This window comes from Gossypium arboreum, chromosome 2, assembly GCF_025698485.1.
Source record: "Gossypium arboreum isolate Shixiya-1 chromosome 2, ASM2569848v2, whole genome shotgun sequence".
In the NCBI taxonomy this organism is placed as follows: domain Eukaryota; kingdom Viridiplantae; phylum Streptophyta; class Magnoliopsida; order Malvales; family Malvaceae; genus Gossypium; species Gossypium arboreum.
The window spans coordinates 99,823,894-99,850,673 of record NC_069071.1 but is presented as its reverse complement, the minus strand read 5'-3'; the positions used below and the strand labels follow the sequence as shown (position 1 = coordinate 99,850,673).

The 26,780-nt window shown below is 34.3% G+C and overlaps 2 pseudogenes; one reads left to right on the top strand and one right to left on the bottom strand.

Moving 5' to 3' along the window:
- The first annotated feature begins 342 nt into the window (after nt 1–342).
- LOC108466211 (regulator of nonsense transcripts UPF3-like) lies at nt 343–3,919 on the top strand (annotated as a pseudogene).
- Nucleotides 3,920–4,349: 430 nt separating this feature from the next.
- Nucleotides 4,350–26,048, bottom strand: LOC108466212 (probable amidase At4g34880; annotated as a pseudogene).
- Between the last annotated feature and the right edge of the window lie 732 nt (nt 26,049–26,780).

Here is a 26,780-nt window from a genome sequence, read left to right as displayed (position 1 = left end):
AAATAGGTATATTAATGTTGAATTTATATGAAATATGTGCAAGTATACTAATAATGTTGTTGTTTGACGCTTAGACAAGTGCCAAGCTATTGATTGAATGGTAACATGTTTAATTATAATGAGCATTGAAATGGTAAGTACTTAGATGAAAATATAATTTAAGATTTTGCGAAAATTTTTATGATCTCGATTTTATTCCAGTTGGTTTCTAATGTATGTTTTGGGCTTCGAGAGCCCAATAGAGAGACGTTATGATTATTTCAAAATATGAATAATAAATGACTCAAAATTATCTGAAAATGTTCAGTAAATTCCGGTAATGTCTCGTACCCTATTCCGACAATGAATACGGGTAGGAGTGTTACAAATCTTGTTGCTACTCCTATCCCTTGACAACTAGGTATGCTTTAGCAACTATCTTCCTTTTCATAAATACAAGTCTTTCTTGATGAACATCTAGATCCTGAGTATTTGGAGTTCCTTGAATTTCTTGCGAAGCCAGTCGAGAATCTTCCTAGTGCAGAGATACAATTAGAAAGGAGGGAGGCAGAAAGATTTGGTTAGTCACACAAATCTTTTCACATATTCACCTTGAAGTTTTATTATCAGAAAATGAAAACAAAGAAGTTTTTTTTTTTTTTTGGTTACATGACAAAATTTTTATTAGTGCGAAATTTGGTGTCTTTATGCATTGATATTTTTCAATCATGCCATTAATGTCTTTTTTCAGGTGCACTGAAGGATTCTTTCATAGTTACACCTTTAATGGATTTTGTTAGACGGAAAAGAGCTGCTAAGGTTGGATCACGGGTAATATATTATAATTACAGTTACAGACCAGCTAACAGTAAATCATCACTTCTGTTTTGTTTAGTATCATTTCTTTGTGTTTTATCATCAATCTCTAGAGTCAAATAGTCATTTCTTTGGTTTGTTGGCTGCAATATAAAAGTAATTTGATAGAGTAGTACCTGTCAAAAATCAATCAATGACATCAACCAATGAGAATTAATTTCTGAAGAAAGACAAATTCCTAAGGACCAATAGTTTTCACCTTCCACCTTTTTTGACGTACTATATTTTAGTCTGAAAATTTTCCTTTCCTGGTTTATTATATCATGTGCTAAATTACGTACTGATTTACTTTAGTTCTTTCATGTGAACTGCTTGGGCCAATGGCTACAACTTTGGAATTCTTATAATATTCTATGACAGAAGTCACTGTCTAATGGGAGACTTAGCAGAAGAGCTGGTGGACAATCTGGTGGGATTCCAAGTTCAGCATCATCAAAAGAGGTTCTGAAAATAGGCGGGGTTATACTACAATGGTACGCATATATTTGGTACCTAGTCAAAGCTCCTTTTCCTTTTTCTTTTTTGGTGAGGACACATGTTTCTATCCGTCTTGTCATATAGTAATGGTGTATAGATTTTTAGGTTCAATAAAGCACTAATGTGTGAACTGTGAAATTGTTGTACATTCTTGGCTTTTGCTGTAAAATAATGAACAGATGGGTTCATTAACATATTAGAGCACATTATGCAACAAATGTAAAAGTTCTGGGGAATAATTTCTTTCATATGCTATGTAAAGACGATGAAGTGTTAAATTGGATATTTTTAGATTCATTATGGATTTCCTCATAAAATGTTGGGAGATTATGCATCATTAATACCTTATCTAATATGGTGGCAGTATGTTCTAAGTGATAGCTTGAAAAATGCAAGTGGCAAAGACAAATCGACATACATTCTGGTTTCTAGAAGGGATGAGCATCAACTTCCCAATAAGCCTGTTATTTTGGCATCATCTGTGGGAACTGAAGTATCTGAAGAAGAAAGTGGTAAATGCCTAATAAAATCCATTATCATTTTCCAGTGTTAAATGAGCTATTACCCTACATAATCTCTTGTTATTTATTTGTTGGCATGACACCAGTCAAAGAGTTTTCTTGTTTGTGGTTGCATTCCCAAGTTTCATGTCTCAAATTTAAAGTCTCATTCTCACTTTTCCAGGAGCTACTAGAATTACTGATGCCGATAAAAATAAAGTTCTGCTTCTGAAAGGGAAAGGGAAAGGGAAAGGGAAAGAAATTTCTCATGTGAGCCTCTTGTTCCTCTTTTTCTCATATTCTAGTGGTTCTACTATTCAGTCATTGTTTATGTTTCTGTTATTCATTCCTTGTTCTGGTGGAGGCTTGGACTAACTGAATAGGGTGCATGAGTGCATACTTATGGAAAATGAGAGTGAGAAGTTTTAGGAGTTGGAGCAGGGTTGAGGGGGTTAATTTGCAGGAGATAAGAACATAGTTCCGCTCATTCTTTGTTTGATCTTGTTATTGCTAGATGCTTTGTTGTTTTGGCATGATTTGCACATGCACTGCACCGGCCCCACTATTATCAATTCATACAAGCAACTGCTTGAGTTCTCTCTAATTTCCTTGAATGTTACATTCTTTATGACGGTGATTCTTTGCACAGGAGGCTGGAAGTATGTTGCATCAACAGAATTTTACATCTCCAATTAAAACAATACTTCGTTCAACTCCTACTAAACTGAACTCACGACGCGAAAACAGAATAATCAGAGGCATACTGTTAAACAAGGATTCTCGTCAAAGTCGGTGTGCCGGCTTCCAGAGCAGCATATTGAGACCTCAAATTTGGAAAAAAGAGAGACGACCTCCTTGGAATCCACATGCAAATTTAGGTTTGAAGGATGCATGCAATGCTTCAGATGGTAATGTTGCTGGGAATCACTTGAATGGTACTAAGAAGCTAGAAAGACGTAGCAGAAACAAAGATAGAACAGATCATGGTGTTTGGACCCTTCGCCATTCTGATGGATCATATGCTAGTGATGAGTCCTTGTCATCATCTGCTTCTCAATCTGCGCAGATACTTATATATTCTTCGGAAGGTATGGCTATATGGGTCTGTTAAATCTTCGCAATATGGTTCCTTTGGGATATTATTGTCCTAGGGATTGTCCATAATTAAGTTGGAGCTGATTGCTACCATGACACAAAAGCAAAATCAACCGGCATGTGCTTGTGTTATGTGCTCAGCTAGTAGCAGCAACTCAAGATTGCAGAAGCAGAGCTTTATTTTATCAAGAATAACTTTGGAGTATCTTTTTCTGAAAATTGTCCAGGGGCTTGTGGCGATACTAAAGGTGATTTCTCAAGTGTTGGGAGCTGGCAAGGTAAAACTTTTGCAAGTGAACATAATAGTTAGTTTCGATTTTGGGAGCTGAAACTCTAGGTGTCTGTCAAGTGTATATTTGCAAGTTTCAGATTTCATTTACTTCTATTTTTGAAATCATGCAGGATCCAGTAAGCACGTCAGCAGTCGTGTAGCAGTTGCCAATGGATCATCTGCTGTGAATGATGGGAAACCGGGGAAAAGAGCCAATGTGTATGGTTCTCATGAGGTGGTCAAACTATTCTTGAATATTTGATTTCTTTATTTGTTTTCTCTTACATTTTTACCAACCAAGTTTCTGTCCATTCTCTATATTTGCGGAAACAAGTATGGGTACAGAAATCTAGTTCTGGTTCTTAGTGAATTTTAAAATGGTAAGTATTTGATTGTGAACTTTGCCCTTCCACCTATAATTAATTGGTTTTAGGTTGGATAATATAGTCGTTACATTGTCATTGTGCACTAATATTTTGTCATGACAAATAGTGCATCCTAACTCAAATCTTCATTACAGGATTGGACTGGTTTGAACTTCCAGGAAATAATGGATGAAGCAGAAAAAATTCGAGTGACGGTATGCGGCATATTTTATGTTGCATTCTTTCTAAATGAGCCATTGTTTGGTCGTACATTTTACAACCCCATCTCCATGTGTATGCTTACAGGTGCATACTTTGGCTTTCTGTTTCGGTGTTTTAGATTCTCTGACAGTTGAATTGAAAGCATCAAAAGACTTCTCTAAGTTATATGTAGACATTGCAATATTTTAGCTTCATCTAAGCTTGAACCAACCTTCTGTTGTATATTATTTCTTCTTCTTTCTGATCTTTTTCCTTTGATTAATAAGAGGTGATAATGATTTGACATTCTTTTCTCACCAGGATAAATTTTATTTTAAAAATAGTAATACTTTGTATGATTTTTTATGTATTAAATTACATATTGAATCAATATTTATGTATTAAATTTAAATTCATTAATTTTTATATTTAGTTTTAAAGTTAAAATTTTAATAAAAATTTTAATTTAATTAATATTTTTATTTATCCTTAAAAGTATATAGTTCAAAGTTCAAATTTCAAAATTAAACATAATATAATATTTATCATAGAAATAAATAATAAATATTATTTAATTAAAATATATTTTTAAAGGTCTTGTTTTTTAGCGGCGTTTGTAAGAAAAGCGACGCTAAAAATCATGGTTTTTAGCGGCATTTATAAAAAGAACAACGCTAAAAGTCATGATTTTTAGCAACATTTATGAGAAAAGCGCCGCTAAAGTCATGTTCTTTAACGGCGTTTTTTTTATAAACGTCACAAAATGCAGCGTTGTCTTTAACAGCGTTTTTTGCGGCGCTTATAGTTTTAGTGGTACTTAAAAGCGCTGCTATAGGCAAAAAAACGCCGCTAAAAGTCAATTTTCTTAGCCTCATTGCCTGTTCAAAAGCATAAGCCATCTCAATTAGCTTGGGTTCCAAACCCTTCAACCCTCCAAAGCAAATCCCAAAGAGCATCCCATCGCTTTGGTATTTGGCTCGACTGAAATACCTGGGTACCCTCCTATTGCTAGCACAGTCATTGCAAGTGATATATCAGGCGTCACCAATGCGTCCAGTTTATAGTCTTTCATCTTTTTCTCAAAGCCATCCCATGATAGCTTTTCTAGATATTCAGCTGCCTTTCTTTCTTTCTCCCCGATCCCATTTGTCCTCTCTGATTCAATCAAAGTCTGCTGCCCATACTCTTCAAGCTTTTCCTGCATCATACACAGTTCAAATATTTTATTAAAGAAGCTTTGCATAAGCCAATTCAGTCACAAATTTGTATGTATGCATATGTACCAACTCGGGATTATTCTGGTTGAAATCAATAATGTCAGCAAGTGATCTCACGAAAGAGATTGCAAGCTCTTTCAGGTATTCATTTACGGAGCTCTTGAACTCAGCCTGTAATAGCATCAGCTCACCACTTCTGATAGAATCTGAAATTATATCAATATTTGGTATATTTAGATCATCAATCATACTCGCCCCTCTTGCTCTGTAATTATCAAATTTGAGATAAACAAAACATTAGTATTGCCTTAACTACAACTGAACATGCATTGATCAACAAAAAGATGGCAAAAACAACAATAAAGAAGCTTGTCGATGTGCCTCGGCTACCTACCAAGAGTCCTGCAGGTTCATAGATCTATGAATACATCACACAAGTCGAGTAATATCTCTAGTTAGGGTTTTATCTCTCTACCCTGTTGAGACCCCTGATGAGTTCACAGCGTGATAGCAGCCCGAAGTATCTAAACAAATAAAACTATGGCAAACTGAAAATTTTGCGATAGTCTGACTCAACCCCATGACTCATGGCATATAGGTCATTGATGGGAGAGCATCCTACCACATGGTCTAACTAACACGGTATCTTGACTCCCCCAAGATCCTCTTCATACTAGAGGCTTTGGGTTTAGCAGCCATGATGCCATGCGCTCGCTTTTCAGCAATCATGGCTTCTGTCTATTCAGACAGTTCAAGATGCTCCCATTCGATCCATAAAATTGAGAGACAAAATTCCAATCAGAGACAGTATTGGACTAGGTGTAGACTTCTGCTCTGAACAAAGTTAATGGATTATTACTGGTATAAAGTTAATGGATTATTACTGGTATACCTGAGTAATTCCAAGTGATTCTCAAACGTTGAAACTGTGGATCTATTTAAGGTGTCCAAATATGGATGTCTAACAACCCCCAATCTTTTTCCTATGATCCCATCTTCATTGAGGAACTGTTTATAACCGCCATCAGGAATAAATTGAGCAGTTTCCGATGTTGCTTCACTGTCTCTTGGATCAAAGCCCACAATTGCATTCAGCAAGTGAACTGCATCTACCACTGTCCTGGCCATCGGTCTTTTATATCATCATCAAAGGAAATATTTAGTTCTTATATGCTCTAGATGTTGAAAATTCAAATAAAATGGTACACCACAATTCTAGTGTGTGTGTGTGTATTAGTCTTCATGTTTGTGAAAGAGTACTACTAGTCATTTGAAAGAGAAGTCATACCCAATTGTGTCTTGTCTGGAAGAGATGGGAACAACACCAGCCCGGCTTGTGAGTCCAACGGTTGGCTTTAAACCTACTACCGAGTTATAGTCCACTGGGCAGAGTATAGAACCATGAGTCTCTGACCAAAAGTGAAATGGTCACCATATTGGCGGCCACGGATATGCTGATCCGCTGCTTGATCCACAAGGATCTGCCCTCGCAAAATAAGGGTTCTGCAAAGCCCAAGATTCATTGGCGAGGTGAGATGGTTAAAGGTTCAAAGAGAAGGCAAACCCTGAAGTACCTGCGCTTGGCCGCCTCGAGCACACCAGCCGTTGGGAGTTTTACCCAAAGCTCGAAAAGAATACCACTCCGTTAGGATGGCCTTCCCTAAAATAACAGCCCCAACATTCCTGAGCTTTTCCACCACTCCCGCGTCCCAACCAACCACAGACCCCAGCAGAGCATATGATCCTACAGTCGTATTCATTTTATCATCCGTCGCTATCGTGTCCTTAAGCAGCACCGGAACGCCGTGCAAGAACGATCTAGGATGATGACTGTTACTCCTCCTCTGGCGATCAGCCTCCTCTGCCTGAACCCGGGCATGGGGATTGATTTCCAATACACTTCGAAGCACGGGATTTAAATTCTGAATTCGGTTCAAGTACAAATCGACTAGTTGGAGTGATGTGAGCTTATCCTCAGCAAAAGCTCTCTGGATGCTCTCGATTGTAGCTTCTTCAATACTAAAATCGTCATGACCTTTGGTGGTGATAACCAAAACTGAGACTATAATCCACTGTAAAAAGAGGAGAGCTTTGACCGTCTTTTGTATCTTGTGCTGCTTGCTTTCCTTTTAATTTCTGTGGGCTAATGAAGATTTGTATTTAATATATATCGGCTAGTAGTATATTAAATACAAATCTTAACATAATGTTTTTTTTTTCTTATATAATACTACAAACAAAAAATAAATATACATTCTTTTAATAAATATTAAAATAAATATAAATCCTCTTATTTGGAATGGAATCAACTTAGTGATTTTTGCTACCTCAATTTTGGTTCAATTATTATAGGCAAAACTTGCTATTAGATTGAAGAGTGGATAGATTTTAATTTAATTATTTTTAGTTTCTTTATAGAATTTAAATTTATTTATTATAGGTAAAATTTGATATGTTAAACATATTATCACATGTGTAATGTTATCTATGTTTGTTATTTTTACATATTACTCTTTAAAAAATCAATTAATAGATTTAACGATTGTCACTTGTATTAATAATAAAGTTTTGAAATTCAAAAATATAACCATTAAGAATGATCCAACTGGTGAACATAAACTAAATTTATAACTTTACTTATAATATAGTCGAGACTAAAATTTTAAAAATAAAAATATAAAAACTAAAATGGATCAAATTAAAATAAAGATACTAAAATCCCATTTTACACAAACTACATCATCATGCTTTGAGACATCTCATATTATTATATAATACATTAAGTTTTACACAATTAATATAAAATCTTATAAAATTTAAAATTACAATAAAATATGTAAAATTATATTTGTAGAATTATAATATATGTTATAAATAAAATTATGAAACTATAATTAAAACTCATAAAAATAATTATAAAATTAAAAAAAGTATTTTGTATTTTATCCGCAAAGCAGTACAAATTTTTTTAAACCCCACCTTAGCCCAATTAAAAAAATCCAATCCACCTCAGTCCAAAACTCGATTGTCAAATGTGAATCACAGCAACCCTTCATGTAGGCACTGGTTCATTGGGATCATCTACCACTCATAACAGTGGCCAAGGGTGTGAGTAGACCCGTCTATGGGCCTCGATCTGAAGGTCCATCTAAAAAGTAGAAAAACTTGGATAAAAATATAAGTCCGAAAATGGGCCATTTTAGATATGATATAGTAACTGAGGTTGTTTAACTAACTAAGACTGTGTAGATCAAAAGTTACCAAGTCTCCAGTGCACACACGAGCGTGTGGCCAGCCTGCATACGACACATGACCATGTGCCATTAAGTATCTAATTCATGCCAAATCAAACTAATGGCTCAAATGGTGCACATTTGGCCATTCAAAGCTGCATAAAACCAATCTAAACACATGTTAATTCATCCCAACCAAAAAACCATACAAGCTATTTCATATGGATGAACACTTTAGTAAACTTAACAACCTATATGTATATTCACCAATCACTCAAACAAGGTACACTAAACATCTTAACATTTCAAACTTAATTTATACATTACCAACATAAGCCACTTAAGCTTCTACCTTTACTTGACAAAAATGCCAAAGTGCACATTTAGTACACAACTCATTTACCAATTAAGTTTAACACCATTTAAGGTTCCAAAACTACTACCACTAAAGATAACATCTATACACATTAATGCCTATACTCAAGCATCACATATCCAAACATTCTCAACATCTTAGTTTAACATTTCACATTCAATACATCAAATATATATACCATGCCCCTTTTGCCAACAACCTTACTTATATACTTGTCAACAAGCATTCACATCATTCCTTGTTCAAACTCAAAACATCAAAAGTAGACATATGAACGAAAAAAGTCCTATTCACATACCACAAAACCAAGTTCGGAACAAATGAAAATCTACCAAAACGAAGACTGAGTAGTGTGAGCTTTGTGTTGATCCAATCTTCCTAATTCGCAAAATGCCAACTATAGAAAACAAAACAGAATAAGCATTTTGTATGCTTAGTAAGTTCGTAGGTAAAATTTTACTTAACTTACCTTAATCAATCAACAATTTAAACAATTAAAACATATTGTGACTAACATGGAAATCCTTTGGCATTCTGTTACTTTCACATATATGTCAACAAGTATATTAAGGGGTTAGTCCATTTGCAACAAGACTCTGAAACTCAATTCATATACATATACAACTATTCCATTATACATCATATACTATTCGAATCATGTTCAGACTATAAAAACAACAATTCAATTCCTGACCGTACCTTTCAACCATTTCATTTCCATTTTTAATCACTATTACTGCCCGGAAAGCTATAGTAAATTAATGTCGAATACATGGGACTGTTTTAATTCCACAAACTGTAGAGCTGATTTGCTTATTCAAGCTTTATTTGATGCTACTCACTCAAGTTATCGACTGATGGATCTCAAACATTGATAAAGAATAATTCGACTTGCTCACACAAGCTGTGGGTTAGGTTTACCTTTGCAACTTTATTCTATTTTGCTCACTTGGGCTATTGAGAATTTGCAATACATGCTAGATCTTATCCATCGATAAATAAATCTCTGACCAACGCCTAATTACTCTTTTGGACCTTAATGGTATACCATTCATATTATAATCGTTTACTAAATTCATTCAGGCACCATTATAGTTTCTGTATCATTTCAATCTTCTAACCGTATACACACTTTTCATAAATTGAATAACAACCCATATACATTTTTAAACCTTATAACATTATCACATGCATACTGTTCAATTACATAGTTGATCACATCCATTACATAACATATACCTATTCAAATTTATCAATTAATTCGTATTTGACGATTTAGTCCATTTGATGCCAAAACATTATAATCATGATAATACAGCTAGAAAAATTACACAATATAACACAAACATATTATGAATTAATAAAATAAGTCTCATATGAACTTACCAAATACAAACAACAATAGAAGAACTATTAGGGACTAAATCTTGATCTATACATCAATTCATTTCAAATTATCAAGCCAATTACATTAAAACATATTATTCAATGTATATCTCAACTTAAGTTTTGTTTTACAATTTCCTTAAAGTTTCACATTTTATTCAATTTAGTCTCTAAAATCGAACTATCATATCTTACACATTTGAGCTTTGTTTTTCAATATAATTTCAATTCTATCCTTTTATAAACCTTTAGAAACCATGATTATAGAAATTTTACATCAAACTTGATATATTTGCATTTTAGTCCCTATACTCAAAATTAACAAATTTCATTTTACAAATTAGTTCTATTTCATTTCTAAGATTCAAATCCTACCATTTAACATTAAAAACCCCAAAAATCATTAATGCTAACATTTTAAAACTTTAACAGCTTTATAATTTAATACTCGGGCTAGCTAGGTTAAGCTACAATGATCTCAAAAACATAAAAATTACAAAAAAAATGACTTGTTTAGGACTTACATGCAAGAGAAAGGACTTGGCCGAACCTTGGAGTTCTCTCAATAATGGTGGAACGGGTGAAGAAAAGAAAAATGAAGAAGATAACCTATTGTTTATATTTTTAATCTTTATTATTATTCTTTCTAACTTAATTTCAACATATAAAATCATTAATTATCTATTACTAATTGTCCCACTAGCTTCAAAGTGGTTAATTTTCCACTTAAATCCTCAATCATTTATTAATTAAGCATTTTAACTAATAAAAATCAATATCGATTAACTTTTACAATTTTTACGATTTAATCCTTGTACTTTAATTAACTATCAATTCAATAAAATTTCTGAGCCAAAATTCAACTCACCTGTACAAAAACTTCATAAATATTTAATGAAAATATTTATGAGCTCGGTTTACTGAAATAAAGTCCTGATACCTCATTTTCAAAAACTACCGACTTTAGGGTCGATCCACTTGTACTTTAACTATCTATCCAATTAGCAAATTTATTAGATCAAAATTCATTATAACACTATAATAAACTCGTAAATATTATTTAATAATGTTTATGGAGTCAACCACCACTAAAAATTGGGCTATTACAAACTTGGCTTATGGTTTCCAAGTTTAAGTACCAATTAATTCCAAAAAAAGTTTTAGTTACCAAGTAGGTATATGTTATCAAGTTTAGGTACCTTCGTATATATTAGCCTTTTAAAACTTTTAAAATTTACGTCACCTAGGGATCTTTCAAAAATGAGTTCAAGAAAATTTAAAAAAAATAATTTACATTGAATAATCCAAAATTAAAAAATTACGTTTCTAGAAATTCAAATAATTTTCCATAAATAATTTTTCAAAAGTAATTTTAATTAAACAAATAAGCACTATATATAATTATTCTATTATATATTAATTTTATAATTTTTCCATAAATTATTAATTATTCAGACTTTCTTGTAACAAATTTCATTTTAATAAATGGTTTAAATAACTTTTTGGGGTCTAAACTTGACAGTTTTTCCATATTGGGGCTTGAACTCTTTTTTGGTTAAAGCTAAGCCATGAACGTGGAAATTGTTCCCACATCAGGGCTGTAAACCTAGATTTCTAATAACCTAAAATTAAGGAAGAATAAGAGACTAAATTGAAAGAGATTGCAAGCTGACAGCCTAAATTGGAAGAAAAAGGAAAGTTGGAAACCGAATTGGATATAGTTGGGAACCAAACCTGGTTCGGTTAGGATGGACTAGCCGGTTCTTTAGTGGGAGACATCATAATTAGCCATGGATGACTCCCATAGGATTGGAAATAGCACAAGAAAGGCTATAAATGGCTGGGAGATGGCTTTCAAAGATGATTTTCTTCTCAACCTTGTCTCAGTTTCTCTCATTTTTCTTTTTCTTTGGTAGCTTAAAGAGGGAGTAGCCATGTAAGGTTCTGTATGGAGTGGACTTCATGAGGATGAAGTTGGAAAAGTAGGGAAAACAATAAACGGGTAATGTTTAACCCTTCTGTGCACATAAGGTAAAGTTTATGGACATCAAGGGTTCTGCATGTTTCAAAAAATGAGTTTAAGTTAAGAATATGGAGTATAACCAATGATTAATTTTGGTTGTAAGCCATTGCTTAGAGGATGGAAGCTCCGATGCTCGAGAGAAGGGATAAATGATGGAAATGATTAAGTTTTAGGCGATTTCCAGACTCAAAACCATTGTTATGATTTATGTTGTTTAAGCATGCCATGGTTTTATAAGCGTAAATAATGATATGAGCATGCATTGCATCACTATGGGAAACCTTAAGTGGTTAGGTAAAGTTTAGGAAGGGAAATAGGGAGAGACTTCATTAGTTACCGCCTCAGGCGAAGCTTTAAACCTTACAGAGGAAACAATACGTTGTTCGAGCATCAAAGTTAGGTGGTTTTAAGGAGGTAATAGGAGAAAGATTCGGGAAATAAAATTATGGAATGGTATTTACCTCAACGACAGTATAAATTGGTCCTTTGGGCGACACTATGATGACAGACTAATGTGTAAGACCATAGATGAAAGAGGCTATGACAATCTATTATGAAGTACATAGCGTAAGACAATAGATGAAAGATGTCATGGCAGCATGGTACATGGAAAAATGATAATGACGTAAAACCATGGATGAAAGACGCATGGTAACAAGGTAAATGGTATAAGGTACCCGATGTAAGACCATAAATTAAAGATGTTATGAAAACCATATGTGATGAGTAAGACCATGGATAAAAGGCTCCATGGCATCTAAGTTAGTAAGTTAGGATGGTGGATTGGTGTAAGACCATGGATGAAAGACTCCATGGCATCCATAGAGATAAATCTATTGGGACAGTAAACATGGAATAGAGATAAGTCCTCTAGGACAATAAACACAGAATAAAGTAAGTTCGTCGAGACAATATACATGGGAGGTCCGTTGGGATAAGGGAAGCGAAACGAGAAGGGTATAATGTTAGAGTATGCCCAAAAGCCAATCATTAGATGATTGTAATCACATATTCATTCTACCTTATTTATTAATAAAAGGCATTACCATTGTTATTTCAGTTTCACTTTCTGTGTGTGTAGAATAAATTAATTTATAATAATGTCCCGTGAATAATACGATTATTCTTAAAAGGTCCTTATTCAAGTATTATTGTGGGCTTGGACAACAATAATGCATTAAGACTAATATGTAGTTGATTGATGACAAAGTGTTGTCATTGGCATAGGGATGTCAAAATCAATACATGAGTATCTGTTAGAGAACGACATATTGGATTGACCCACTATGAGTATCTTTCTTGGATTATTATATAATAGTTACAATATTACCTATAGTGATAACTATATATATGATTCTTAGACTTGAGATCATCATTATTCTAACATAGTGAGTCATATATTTTGATATGGTTGAACGTTTATTGTATCAAGTTGTACTATAAAGACTGATATTAGGTATACCACAATCTATGTAGTGGGATATGATTGATCAAGATAGGATTTGTCCCTCCTACATAATGGGAGCAATATCTTAGGCCACTTGATGAAGTGAGACTAAAAATGCATGGTCATGCTCAAATAAGTTAATATGAGATATTACACTTATTTGTTTATTGTAGTCTACTTCGGGTATCAAGAAACATGAGATTGGACTTTGCAAGTGTGACTATTCCTTGACTTGTGTCCAATCGAGATATAAAAGATAAAATGATATAATACATGAAAATTTATCAAAAAAAGGTTATGTCGAACCACGACTTCTTCTAACTTGGGTAGCGATGATGCATTGCTAGATGCCACTCATTGCTTGTAACGTTAGAACTGTTCTAATATTACCACCAATGTTACAAGAGCCTATAGAGTCACTCCCTATGGTTGAAACAAACAAAATCTAAACATTGTTGGTATTAAATTTAACTTTCACCATAATTATATTAATTACTGAATTAAATTAATTTGACAATTAAATAATAAACACAATATATGTACAAATTTGTTGTACAAGAATAGATAACATAATTAAAATAAATATATAAATTTGATTCATATAAAATATTAATTATGTATTATTTACGAAATTATTAAAATAAAGTATTATAATAATTTGGTCAAACATAAAATATGTGGAAATCATTATCTTTTTGGAAAGGATATTACATTATCATATTTTCCATATATTTTTTGGCACCAAAAAGGGGTGATTCCAATTTTAATATGGATATTAAAATAAAAGGGAATCATAAAAACCCTAAGGTGAGAGAGTGTTACCAACATTAACCACGAAAATAAAAAAAAACCTAGGTCTAGTAGCCACATTTTTTTATCACAAAAACCCTAAGGTGAGAGAGTGTTACCAACATTAACCAAGAAAACGAAAAGAAACCTAGGTCTAGCAGCTGCATTTTTTTGAAAAAAACTCACTGAAATATTCAATTTTTAGTCGTTTGTTCGCAATTGGGTGGACTATGTAGAGGTCGGGATGATTCTATTGTGGCTTTGGATCGATAGCGTGTGAAGGGGATTAAACCAGCAGTGGTTCCTTTGTATTTTTCAAATTTCGAAAGGTATATTTTCAAACCTTTTCTTCTTGATTCATTCCTTTTGCATTGATTTCTATTTTAGATCACCGAAATAACTTTTTTCGCTGTGCCATGGAACGTCTTGGTGACCCAACATATAATACTATAGCTACATTATGACAACCCATAGAGTTCACCAAAATACAAACACAAAAAGATAGTTTGAACCTCAAGTGCTAGGTATAGGCTTGAGCGACCAGTATGAGAAACCTCGCAATTAGGGGGAGAAGGTAAAAGAAAGCATAAGTATGGAAAATGGATAAAAAAGAATCCACCAAGAATGATGAAAGTGGAAAGCCAACAAGGCATGGGCGAAGACCCAATAAGAATTAAAGAAAGGTAGGCCAGACAGGAGCGAGCAAATCTCATGAAAGGGATGAAAGTCCCAGAGATAGAATGTCTGTCAAGACCATTCCTTTTAGAGAAAAGTCCCTTGCGGGTATACCACTATAGGGTAAATATGTAAGGAGGAAATGAGCAAGTAAGAAGGCAAACTTGCCTAGTTGCAATGACGATTAGAATGGGTTCTCCAGAATGGCAAGGCTTGTTAAAGGACAACGCCATATGGGAACGTTAACATGTCCTTAGGGACTAAGGTAAGAATAGAGAATGTAACACCCCTAACCCGTATCCATTGCCAAAATAGGGTTACGGAGCATTACCAGACTTAACAATTAAACAATCATACATTTGTCATACATTTTTCATATCCAACAAAATGCATTCACAATCAATCATATTGTCCCTAATACGAGCCCTCGATGCTCAAATCATGCATTAGAAGTGGTTCAGGACTAAACCAATAACTCAGGAAATTTTCGAAAAAAACATAGAAAATTTTCAAAGTACAGGGGACATACGCCCGTATAGCCAGACCATGTGTCTCACACGGCCAAAGACACGCTAATGTCACAGCCTGTGTGGACATTCGAAATGGGACCACATGCCATGTCCTAGCCCGTGTATGACTTCATGTAACTCCCTAACTTGGGTCATACGGCCAACCACACACCCATGTGACTAGCCCGTGTACCCTTCAAAATGGCCTCACAGGTCTCTGAGCTAGACCGTGTGTTAGGCCGTGCCAAAATTGTAGGGTATACACGACCAAGTCATACGCCCGTGTGCTGGGTCATGTGGAGCATACTGACTTGGTTTCTAATAAACATCAGGGGATACACAGCCGTGTCACCTAACCATGTGTCACACACGGCTGAGACACATGCCTGTGTCTCTGCCCGTGTGGACAAAAATAGGTTATTTTCTAAGCCAGCTTTCTCAACCAAATTTGCATCAACCTAAACATGTCAAATGGCATATAACATCGTATCAAAAGACATTAAAACCAATCTCAACTAAGCCTAAATCATGCTAGTGCCATAGCAACAACTATATTGTTTATAACATCATGTTTTGCCAATTCAAAACATACCAATTTCATATTTAAAAATTACCTAAATGGTCACTTTCAACTATGCATTATTTTTCCTAAAACCACAAGCATACCATATCTCAAAATATAACTATTTGGTACTTAAATACCAATCCATAACAAACATTCACAAAGCAATTACCAACCACAGAACAAAAGACCATTTGCACATATATATAAATAACCAAATATACCAAAATAAGCCAAATCACATGGCTATACACATAACCAAACATTCATCATTTACAAGACAAATCAATTGGCTAAATCCATTACCAACATATAGGCCATATTAATCAGAACACCTATACATGCCATATAACCAAATACACAAGTTTAAGAGTTCCAAAATGACAGCTAGATAGTGTGATGAGATCTCCGACAACTCCCAATCCGATCAAGCTTTGAAATAACTATAAAACATGGAAAAGTAAGCAGAGTAAGCTTTAAAGCTTAGTAAGCTCATATGCTTAATAAGTAAAACTTACCATTCAACTACAATTCAAGTACTTAAAACATCACATAATGCAATTCAATTTAAATCCAAAAACCCAACACATATTCTATCCAAAGGTTAGACATGAATTTCATCAATTTCTTCGATTCAATGATTGTATAGTTCACGACATAACTGTACAAATTCGTATCAATTTCATACTCTTCTAATTCATCGATAAACCAGTTGAACCATTTAGAATAATAGCGATACTCGGGAATCTCGCATCCTAAGTGCCAATACACGGCCGAAGCCATCTCAATCTCATATCTCATATAATGCTCACTCTCAAGCTATCAACGGGTCTGCTCACACAAGCTGACGATCAAGACGTAACTACACGATGCTGCTCACACAAGCTGACAAGAATCCACAACAAATGTATCATCCTAAGGTTCAACTGGGATTTGACATTGCCGAATCTTAGTCGATCATTTCAGTAAGGTCGTATTCATCAACAATACAATTATAAAGTATTTAAACACAATTACATTAATGCTTATTAACATACGAACTTACTGCAGATTTATACGGAAAGAAACGAGCTATCAATCCACTATTTTGTTTTTCCCCCGATCTAATTCCGATCTTCGCTTTTCTTAATCTATATATAATCAAATTTAAGTTATTTAATTATCATTCTATTCAATTTAATCCAAATTTCATATTATGACAACTTTAAACTTTTGCCCCTAACTTTAGACTTCATTACAATTTAGTCCCTAGCTCATAAAAATGCAAATTCATGCAATTAAGTCCATACCCATGCTAGCCAAATTTCGCCTATACTCATAACAGCCCATATTTTACATTATTTCACACATTTACCACACAATTTATCACATTTATCAATTAAATCCCTAATTGACAATTTTATCAAAAATCACTTAACAAATGTTGTTTATTTAACAACAACCACCCATTTTCTATCATCAAACATCAAAATACACACATATTCATCAAAGGAAAAACCCTAGACCTTTAACAGTTTTGTAAATTAGTCCCTAGACTATCTAGATTAAGCTAAAACGATCTCAAAAATATATAAATCATTAAAAATGAGAATCGTACCTAATTGGACAATAATGCCTTGGCCGAATGAAGAACCCTAAAATGGATTCTTTCTCTTCAATAATTCAGTGAAGAAGATGGATTAAAAGATGATACATTTTGTTTTCTTTATTTTACTTAGTTTATTTTATTAAATTACACTTGTAACCTTGATTATAAATCATTAAAGTCACTTAATACATGTCCAAGAATGTCCACTGGTATAATTACCAATTAAGGACCTCCACTTTAAAGTTATATAGCTATTAGACACCTTTAGCTATTAGAACACCACTTTAGCACTTTACGCGATTTAGTCGTTTTTATCGAATTAAGCATTCTAACGGTAAAATTTCTTAACGGAATTTTCATACAATCATACTATCATACTATAAACCTCAAAATAATAATAAAATAATAATAAAATAAATATTTTGACCTCGAATTTGTGGTCCTGAAACTACTGTTCTGATTTGACCAAAAACGGGCAGTTACAACTCTCCCCCTTAGGAATTTTTGTCTCCAAAAATCTTACCAGAAAATAGGTTAGGATACTATTTTCTCATATTTTTCTCAGGTTCCCACGTAGCCTCTACAGCACCATGACATTTCCATAGAACATTCACTAAAGCTATGCACTTGTTTCTCAACTCTTTAACTTCTCAAGCTAGAATTCTGATCGGTTATTCACTATACAACATATCAAGCTGAATTTTAATCTCTGCCGGAGAAATGATATGTAATGGATCTGATCGATACCATTGTAACATCGACACATGAAATACATTGTGGATCTTTCCTAACTCTGATAGTAAAGTTAGTTGATATGCCACTAGCCTTATTCTTTCGATAATCTCATACGGCCCGATAAATCGCGGACTCAGTTTTTCTTTATGACCAAAATGAAGAATCTTCTTCCAAAGAGATAATATTAGAAACACTTTATCACCGGTTTGAAATTCAATGTCTTTACATTTCAAATCTCTATATGATTTCTGTCGATTTGAAGCTGCTTTCAAACTGTCGCGAATTACTTTCACTTTCTCTTTGGTCTCTCTGACCAAATCAACCCCGTGAATCTTTTTTTCACTAAGTTTGGTTCAGTACAATGGATTTCAGCATTTACGACCATATAAAGCTTCATACGGTGCCATCTTTATGCTCGATTGAAAACTGTTGTTATACGCAAATTCAACCAACGGTAAATATTTTTCCCAGTTGCCTTCAAACTCTAAATACAACAATGAAGCATATCTTCGAGAATCTGTATAATTCTCTTGGACTAACCATCATTTTGAGGATGAAATGTAGTACTAAAATGCAACCGTGTACCTAAATCTTCTTGCAATTTCTTGCAAAATCGCTATGTAAACACCGAATCCCTATCCAAAATAATTGAAACTGGCACCCGTGCAATCTAACAATCTCTAAGATATACAATTTAGCTAATCTATCAAGTGAAAAGTCCATACATACCTGAATGAAATGTGCAGATTTCGTCAGTTGATCAACAACAACCCAGGCATCTTTCTTTTTAGGAGATAGGGGCAATCCTAATACAAAATCCATCATAACTTTATCCCATTTCCATTCTGGTATCATTACTAGCTGCAGTAGTCCCGAAGGCACTTGATGTTCCGCTTTGACTTGTTGACAAACCAAGCATCTCGACACAAATTCTGAAATTTCTCGTTACTTCCCTGTCAACCAATACAACTATTTCAAATCATTGTACATTTTAGTACTACCCGGATGAACAAACAAGCTACCACTATGTGCTTCGTGTAAAATTTTCTGCAGGAGCTCAAAATTTCTCGGTACACAAATTTTACCTCAGAACTGTAAGCAATCATTAGATCTGAGCTGATATTCTGAATCAGTAGTCGACTCACATTGTCATCTTTTAGCCTGTAACTCATTATCACATATCTGAGCCTCACGAATTAGCTGAAGAAACACCGGTTTAGCTTTTAACTCAGCTAAAATCAAACCATCATCAGAAAAAGTTAATTGTATGTTTATTGCCCGCAAAGCAAACAAAGATTTTCTACTCAAAGCATCCGCGACTACATTTGCTTTTCCTGGATGATAATCAATTATTAACTCATAGTCTTTCAACAACTCGAGCCGTCTTTGTTGTTGAAAATTTAAATCTTTCTGAGGCATTAAATACTCCAAGCTCTTGTGATAAATAAAAATATGGCACTTCTCACCGAATAAATGATGTCGCCAAATTTTCAATGTGAAAACAATAGCAGACAACTCTAAGTCATGCGTCGGATAATTCTTTTCAACTGTCTGGAAGCATAAGCTATCACTTTGCCTTCTTGCATCAAAACACATCCCAAACTGTTCAATGACGCATCGTTAAAAATCACAAACTCTTTCCCCAACTCAAGTTGAACTAGAACTGGTGCTTCAGTTAACAGTGCTTTCAACTTTTCAAAACTCTGTTGGCATTTCTTGGACCATTTGAACTTCACATCTTTCTATAGCAATCGAGTAATCAATGTAGCAATCATTGAGAAGCCTTTTACAAAACACCGATAGTAGCTAGCTAATCTTAGAAAACTTCTGAATTTGGACACGTTTCTTGGTGGTTTCCAGTCGACAACTGCTGAAATCTTACTCGGACCAACTCAGATGCCTTCCGTTAAAACAATATGTCCCAAAAATCCAGAAATTCGAAGCAAAAACTTACATTTACTGAATTTAGCAAACAGTTTCTTATCTCTCAATGTTTGTAATATAATTCTTAAATACTCGGCATGTTTAGATTCATCTCGAGAACAGATTAGAATATCATTAATGAATACAACTACAAATCTATCCAAATATGGTCTAAAAATTCTATTCATCAAATCCATAAAAACTGCAGGAGCGTTAGTTAATCTGAATCGCATAACAAGAAATTTATAATGTTTGTACCTTGTTCTGAATGCAGTTTTTGGCACATTCAAATCTTTAACTCGCAATTGATAATAGCCAGATCGCAAATCAATCTTTGAAAATACTGTTGCTCCTTTCAATTGATCAAACAAATCAACAATTCTTGGCAAATGATACTTATTCTTAATCGTAACCTTGTTGAGCTAATGGTAGTCAATACACAGTCTCATCAATCCATCTTTCTTCTTTACGAATAGAATTGGTGCACCCCAGGGCAAAAAACTAGGTCGTGCAAAACCTCTATCTGTTAACTCTTGTAACTAAGCTATCAATTCTTTTAATTTAGTAGGAGACATTCTATACGGAGCTATCGATATCGGTGATGTTCTTGGTATTAATTCAATAGTAAATTCAACCTTTCTTATTGGTGGCAACCCAGATAACTCTTCTGGAAACACATCCGGATATTCACAAACCATTGGCACCGATTCAATCTTCGATTCAGACACTTTTTTATCCAGTACATATGCAAGATAAGCATCACAACCTTTTCTCACATATTTCTGAGCTAGCATCGTCGATATCACAATAGGTAACCCATTCGAATCATCGGATTCAATATGAAGAATTTCACTATTCTGACATTTCAATTCAATAGTCTTTCATCTACAATTTACAACAGCATCATGTAGAGTCAACCAATCCATACCCAAAATCACATCGAACTCATCAAATAGTAAAAACATCAAATTAGCTGGAAAATAGTAACCCTGAGTCATCAAAGGACAATTCTTGCAAACTTTATCAACTAGGACATACTGGCCTAAGGGTTCGATACTGTAATCACAAATTCGGTAGACTCAACAAGTAAACTCTCACTAGACACTAAATTCTTACAGACATATGAATGATTCGTTCCAAGATCAATCAAAGCAATTACATCAGTGTCATAGAGAGAAAATGTACCAGTGATAACATCTGATGATGAAGCATCTTCGCAAGCACGAATATCGTAAGCTCTAGTTGGTGCTCGAGCCTCGAATCTCATAGTAGAATCCTTTGTCGCACTTTTACTACTAGTCACATTTCCCGTATTTCTAGGTGGTCTCCCTCTAGCAGCTGTATTGCTCAGTCTTGTATTCAAAAAATTGTCTTTCTCAAGTAACTCAAGACAATCTCGAATAAAATGATCATGCGAGCCACATCTAAAACAAGCTTTGTTATTCATCCAACAGTCTCCAAAATGCCGTCTTCCACACTGTTGACACTCGGGTTTGTTGGTTCTAAAACTACCAACGCTCAATACTGAAGTGATTTGAGCTTTAGGACTCTTGTATTTCTTTCCACGATCTCTATTAGAATACCCCACTGAAGCATTCGAACAATTATATGAATCCCGTGATTTCTTTGAAGAAGAATGATAGGGTTTACTTATTGGCCTTTTTCTCGAATCTTTAGCCTCAAAATTAGCTTTTCTCTTTTCTTTGCCAAGTTCCTCGGCTTTGTAAGCTTTGTCAACCAAAACAACAAATTCTTTCAATTCCAGAATCCCAACTAGAAGTTTAATGTCTTCGTTCAATCCATCTTCGAACCATTTACACATAATTTCTTCAGTGGAAATACATCTTGAGCATATTTACTTAGTCTCATGAATTCTCTTTCGTACTCGGTTATAGTCATACGACCCTATTTCAACTCCAGAAATTCTTTGCACTTTTGATCAATAAACCTGCTGAATTATGTATTTCTTTCTGAACTTGGTCTGAAAGAATTCCCACATGACTCTTTCTCTCGGCACCACAGATATCAAAGTGTTCTACCACTAATATGCAGTATCTTTCAGAAGTGATACAACATATTTGACACATTCTGTTGGCGTATAAGACAATTCATCAAATTCTTGGCTCGTATTCTCAAGCCAAAACTCGGCTCTCTCAGAACCATCAAATTCCGTGTGTCTCACACGGGCACCAGACAAGCTCGTGTCATATGGCCGTGTGTCGATAACTTTCGTTTTTCCCCGATCCTGATTCAAATTCTGTTTTTCTTGATCTGAATATATTCAAAATTAACTCATTTAATCAAATATTTATTCAATTCAGTCCAAAATATACATTAGGGCTATTTTACACATTTTCCCCTTAACTTTCATATTTTCACAATTTAGTCTTTATTACATAAAATCACAAATTAATGAATTTCTAATTATACCCATGCTAGCCGAATTACCATAATGCCCCTAGTAGCCCATAATTTTCATTTATTTCACATTTTACCCATTAACTTTGCACATTTCTCAATTTAATCCCTATTTTGCATTTTCACTAAAAAGCACTTTACAAAACCTATTTATCTAGCATCAAATACTCACAATTTATCATCAAACATCAAAATACTCATGTATTCATCAATGGCATCATTCAAAATCTTTAAATTTTTTGTAAATTAGTCCTTGGGCTAGCTATTACGAGATGCAACGATCACAAAAACATAGAAATCATTAAAAACCGAGCAAAACACATACCTAATTGCTTGAATTTTACTTGGTCGAATGAAGAACCCTAATCTCTTCTTTTTCTCCTTCAAAATTCGGTTATGGAAGATGATGATAAGGCTAATTTGGCTTTATTTTATTTATGTTAAGTTTAATTACTAATTTATAATTATAACCTTAATAATAAACTATTTAAAACACCTCATAATATGTCCATATATGTCCAATCAAATAAGTAATGGTCTAATTGCAACATAAGGACCTTAAATTTAAAATTCTATAGCTAATTGACACCTTTAGCAATAGAACTTCACTTTTACACTTTATGCGATTTAGTCCTTTTTATCAAATTAACTATTCAAATGATAAAATTTCTTCACGAAACTTTCACACATACATACCATCATGCTGCAAGCATTTAAGATAATATGAAAATAATTTTATGACCTCGAATTTGTGGTCTTGAAACTACTATTCCGATTTGACTAAAAACAATTGTTACAACTATCCCCCCTTAGGGATTTTCGTCCTCGAAAATCTTACCAGGGAATAGGTTAGGGTACTATTTTCTCATAGCTTCGTCGAGCTCCCACGTAGCATCTTCTATGCCATGACGTTGCCATAAGACTTTTACTATAGCTATGCGTTTATTTCTCAATTCTTTGACTTTTCGAGCTAGAACTCTGATCAGTTCTTCGTTGTATGTCATATCAGGTTGAATTTCTATCTCTAATGGTGAAATCACATGTGATGGGTCATATCTATATCGGTGCAATATCGATACATGAAATACGTTATGAATCTTTTCTAACTCCAATGGTAAAGCTAGTTAATGTGCCACTGGCCCTATTTGTTCAATAATCTCATACGGCCCGATGAATCGTGAACTTAATTTGCCTTTTCGACCGAAACGAAGTATTTTCTTCCATGGAGATACTTTGAAAAATGGTTTTTCACCGATCTAAAATTCAATATCTTTTCGTTTCAAATTCGTGTACGACTTTTGACGATCTGAAGCTGCTTTCAAACAATCACGAAGTACTGTCACTTTTTCTTCGGTGTCTCTAACCAAATCAACCCCGTAAATCTGTTTCTCACTCAACTTGGTCCAATATAATGGAGTTCGGCATTTATGACCATACAATGCTTTATATGGAGCCATCTTTATGCTCGATTGAAAGCTGTTATTATATGCAAATTCAACTAGTGGCAAATATTTTTGCAATTAACTTCGAACTCTAAAACACAACATCAAAGCATATCTTCAAGAATTTTAATTACTCATTCAGACTATTCGTCAGTTTGCGGATGAAAAGCTGTACTAAAATTAAGCTTCATACCAAAGCTTCTTGTAATTTCTTCCAAAGTCGTGATGTGTACCTCTAATCTCTATCCGAAATAATTGAAATTGGCACCCCGTACAATCTAACGATCTCAAAAATATACAACTCAGCCAATTTATCAAGCGAAAATTCAGTACATACTAGAATAAAATGTGTGGATTTCGTCAGTCGATCAACGATAACCCAAATTGCATCTTTCTTCTTTGGAGATAGGGGTAATCTCGATACAAAATCCATAGTCACTATATCCCATTTCCACTCCGGTATCATTACAGGCTGAAACAAACTCGAAAGCACTTGACATCTTTCTATAGCAGTCTAGTCATCGGTGTAGTAATTATCGAAAACCCTTTTACAAAACGTCGATAGTAACCAGCCAATCCCAGAAAACTTCTAACCTCAGATACATTTCTAGGTGGTTTGTCAATTACTACAAAAATCTTTCTTGGATCAACTCGAATGCCATCCGCCAAGACAATATGTCATAAAAATCTGACTTCTTGTAGCCAAAATTCACATTTTCTGAATTTAGCATATAGTTGCTTATCTCTCAAGGTTTGCAACACAATCTTCAAATGCTCGCATGCTCAGACTCATCTCGTGAATAGACCAGAATGTCGTCAATGAACACAACAACAAATCTTCTAAATATGGTCTAAAGATCTGATTCATCAAATCCATAAAAATGGCAAGAGCATTAGTTAGTCCAAAAAGCATAACAAGGAATTCATAGTGTCCGTACCTTGTTATGAATGCAGTTTTTGGTACATTTAAGTCTTTAACTCGCAACTAATAATAACATGATCTCAAATCAATCTTCGAAAACACTGTTGCATTTTCAATTGATCAAACAAATCATCTATTCTCTGTAATGGATACTTATTCTTTATTGTAACTTTTTTGAGCTGACGATAATCAATACACATTCTCATTGACCTGTCTTTCTTCTTTACGAATAGTACAGGTGCACCCTAGGGTAAAAAACTCGGTCGTGCAAAACCTCTATCTTTAACTCTTGCAGCTGAGCCTTCAACTCTTTCAACTCTGTCGGAGCCATTTTGTACGGACCTATAGATATCGGTGAAGTTCTCGGCACTAATTTAATAGCAAATTCAACCTTTCTAATAGGTGGCAACCCCGGTAATTCTTTAGGAAATACATCTGGATACTCACAGACAACTGGCACTGATTCAATATTTGATTCAGACACTTTTGTATCAAAAACATAAGCAAGATAAGCCTCACAATCTTTTCTCACACATCTCTGAGCTGACATAGATGAAATCACAACAGGCAATTCATTTGATTCATTTGATTCAATCCGAAGAATTTCATTAATCTGACACTTTAATTCTATAATCTTTCATATAAAATTCACAACGACATCATGTAAAGTCAACCAATCCATACCCAACATCACATCAAACTCATCAAATGGTAAAAGCATCAAGTCAGCCGAAAAACAGTAACCTCGAGTCATTAAAGGATAGTTTTTGCATATTTTGTCAACTAGAACTTACTTGCCTAAGGGGTTTGATACTTTAATCATAAACTCAGTAATTTCAACAGGTAATTTCTTACTAGACACTAAATTCTCATAAACATACAAATGTGTCAATCCAGGATCAGTTAAAGTAGTCACATTAGTGTCGTAAAGAGAAAATGTACTGGTAATAACATCTAGTGATGACGCTTTTTCAAGAGCGCGATTAGCGTAGGCTCTAACAAGTACTCTAGCCTCAGATCTCACTGTAGAATCTTTCATTGTACCATGATTACCACTTGCATTTCCTGTATTTCTTGGCGGCCTCCCTCAAGTAGCTGTATTGCTTGATCTTGCATTCTGAGATTTATCTTTGCCATTTAACTCAAGACAATCTCAGATAAAATAATCTCTCGAACCACAATTGTAACAAGCTCTATTATTATTTTTCTGTGACACCCCGAATGTGACCCTAGTCGGAGAGTGGTTTCGGGACCACGAAACCGAGTCACAAGAATAATTAAGTGTTATATTCCGTACTTATTGTATGTGGAATTGGTATGCGTAAATATTTCGTGTCTCGATTTTTATTAATTAGGTGCTAAATTATAAGAAAGGACTTAGTAGTGAACTTTGAAAGTACGATAGGGAAATAGGTGATGACTAATTAAAGCATGCATGCAAAATAATGGACTTGCATGTCAAATTCCCCCTTTCTACAAGTAATGGCCGGCCATGACAAAGAAATATGGGTCAAACATGTCATGAAACATGTTTTGTTGGGCATTAGGGAGAAATAGTAAACAAATAAGCATGGGTAAGAAAAGAATGAAAAAAAAAATGTGTGTGAGAGAGTGGCATACCCCATTGCCGTGAGTTGTAGAGAAGGAAAGAAAAAAATTTTGTTCATCCTTTCTTTGAGCCAAAACTAAGGAAGAAGGAGGATTTTTGCTTCATGCTTGGTTTGGAAGAGATCTAGAAGGAGATTTGGCTAAGTTTGCATCAAGATTAAGG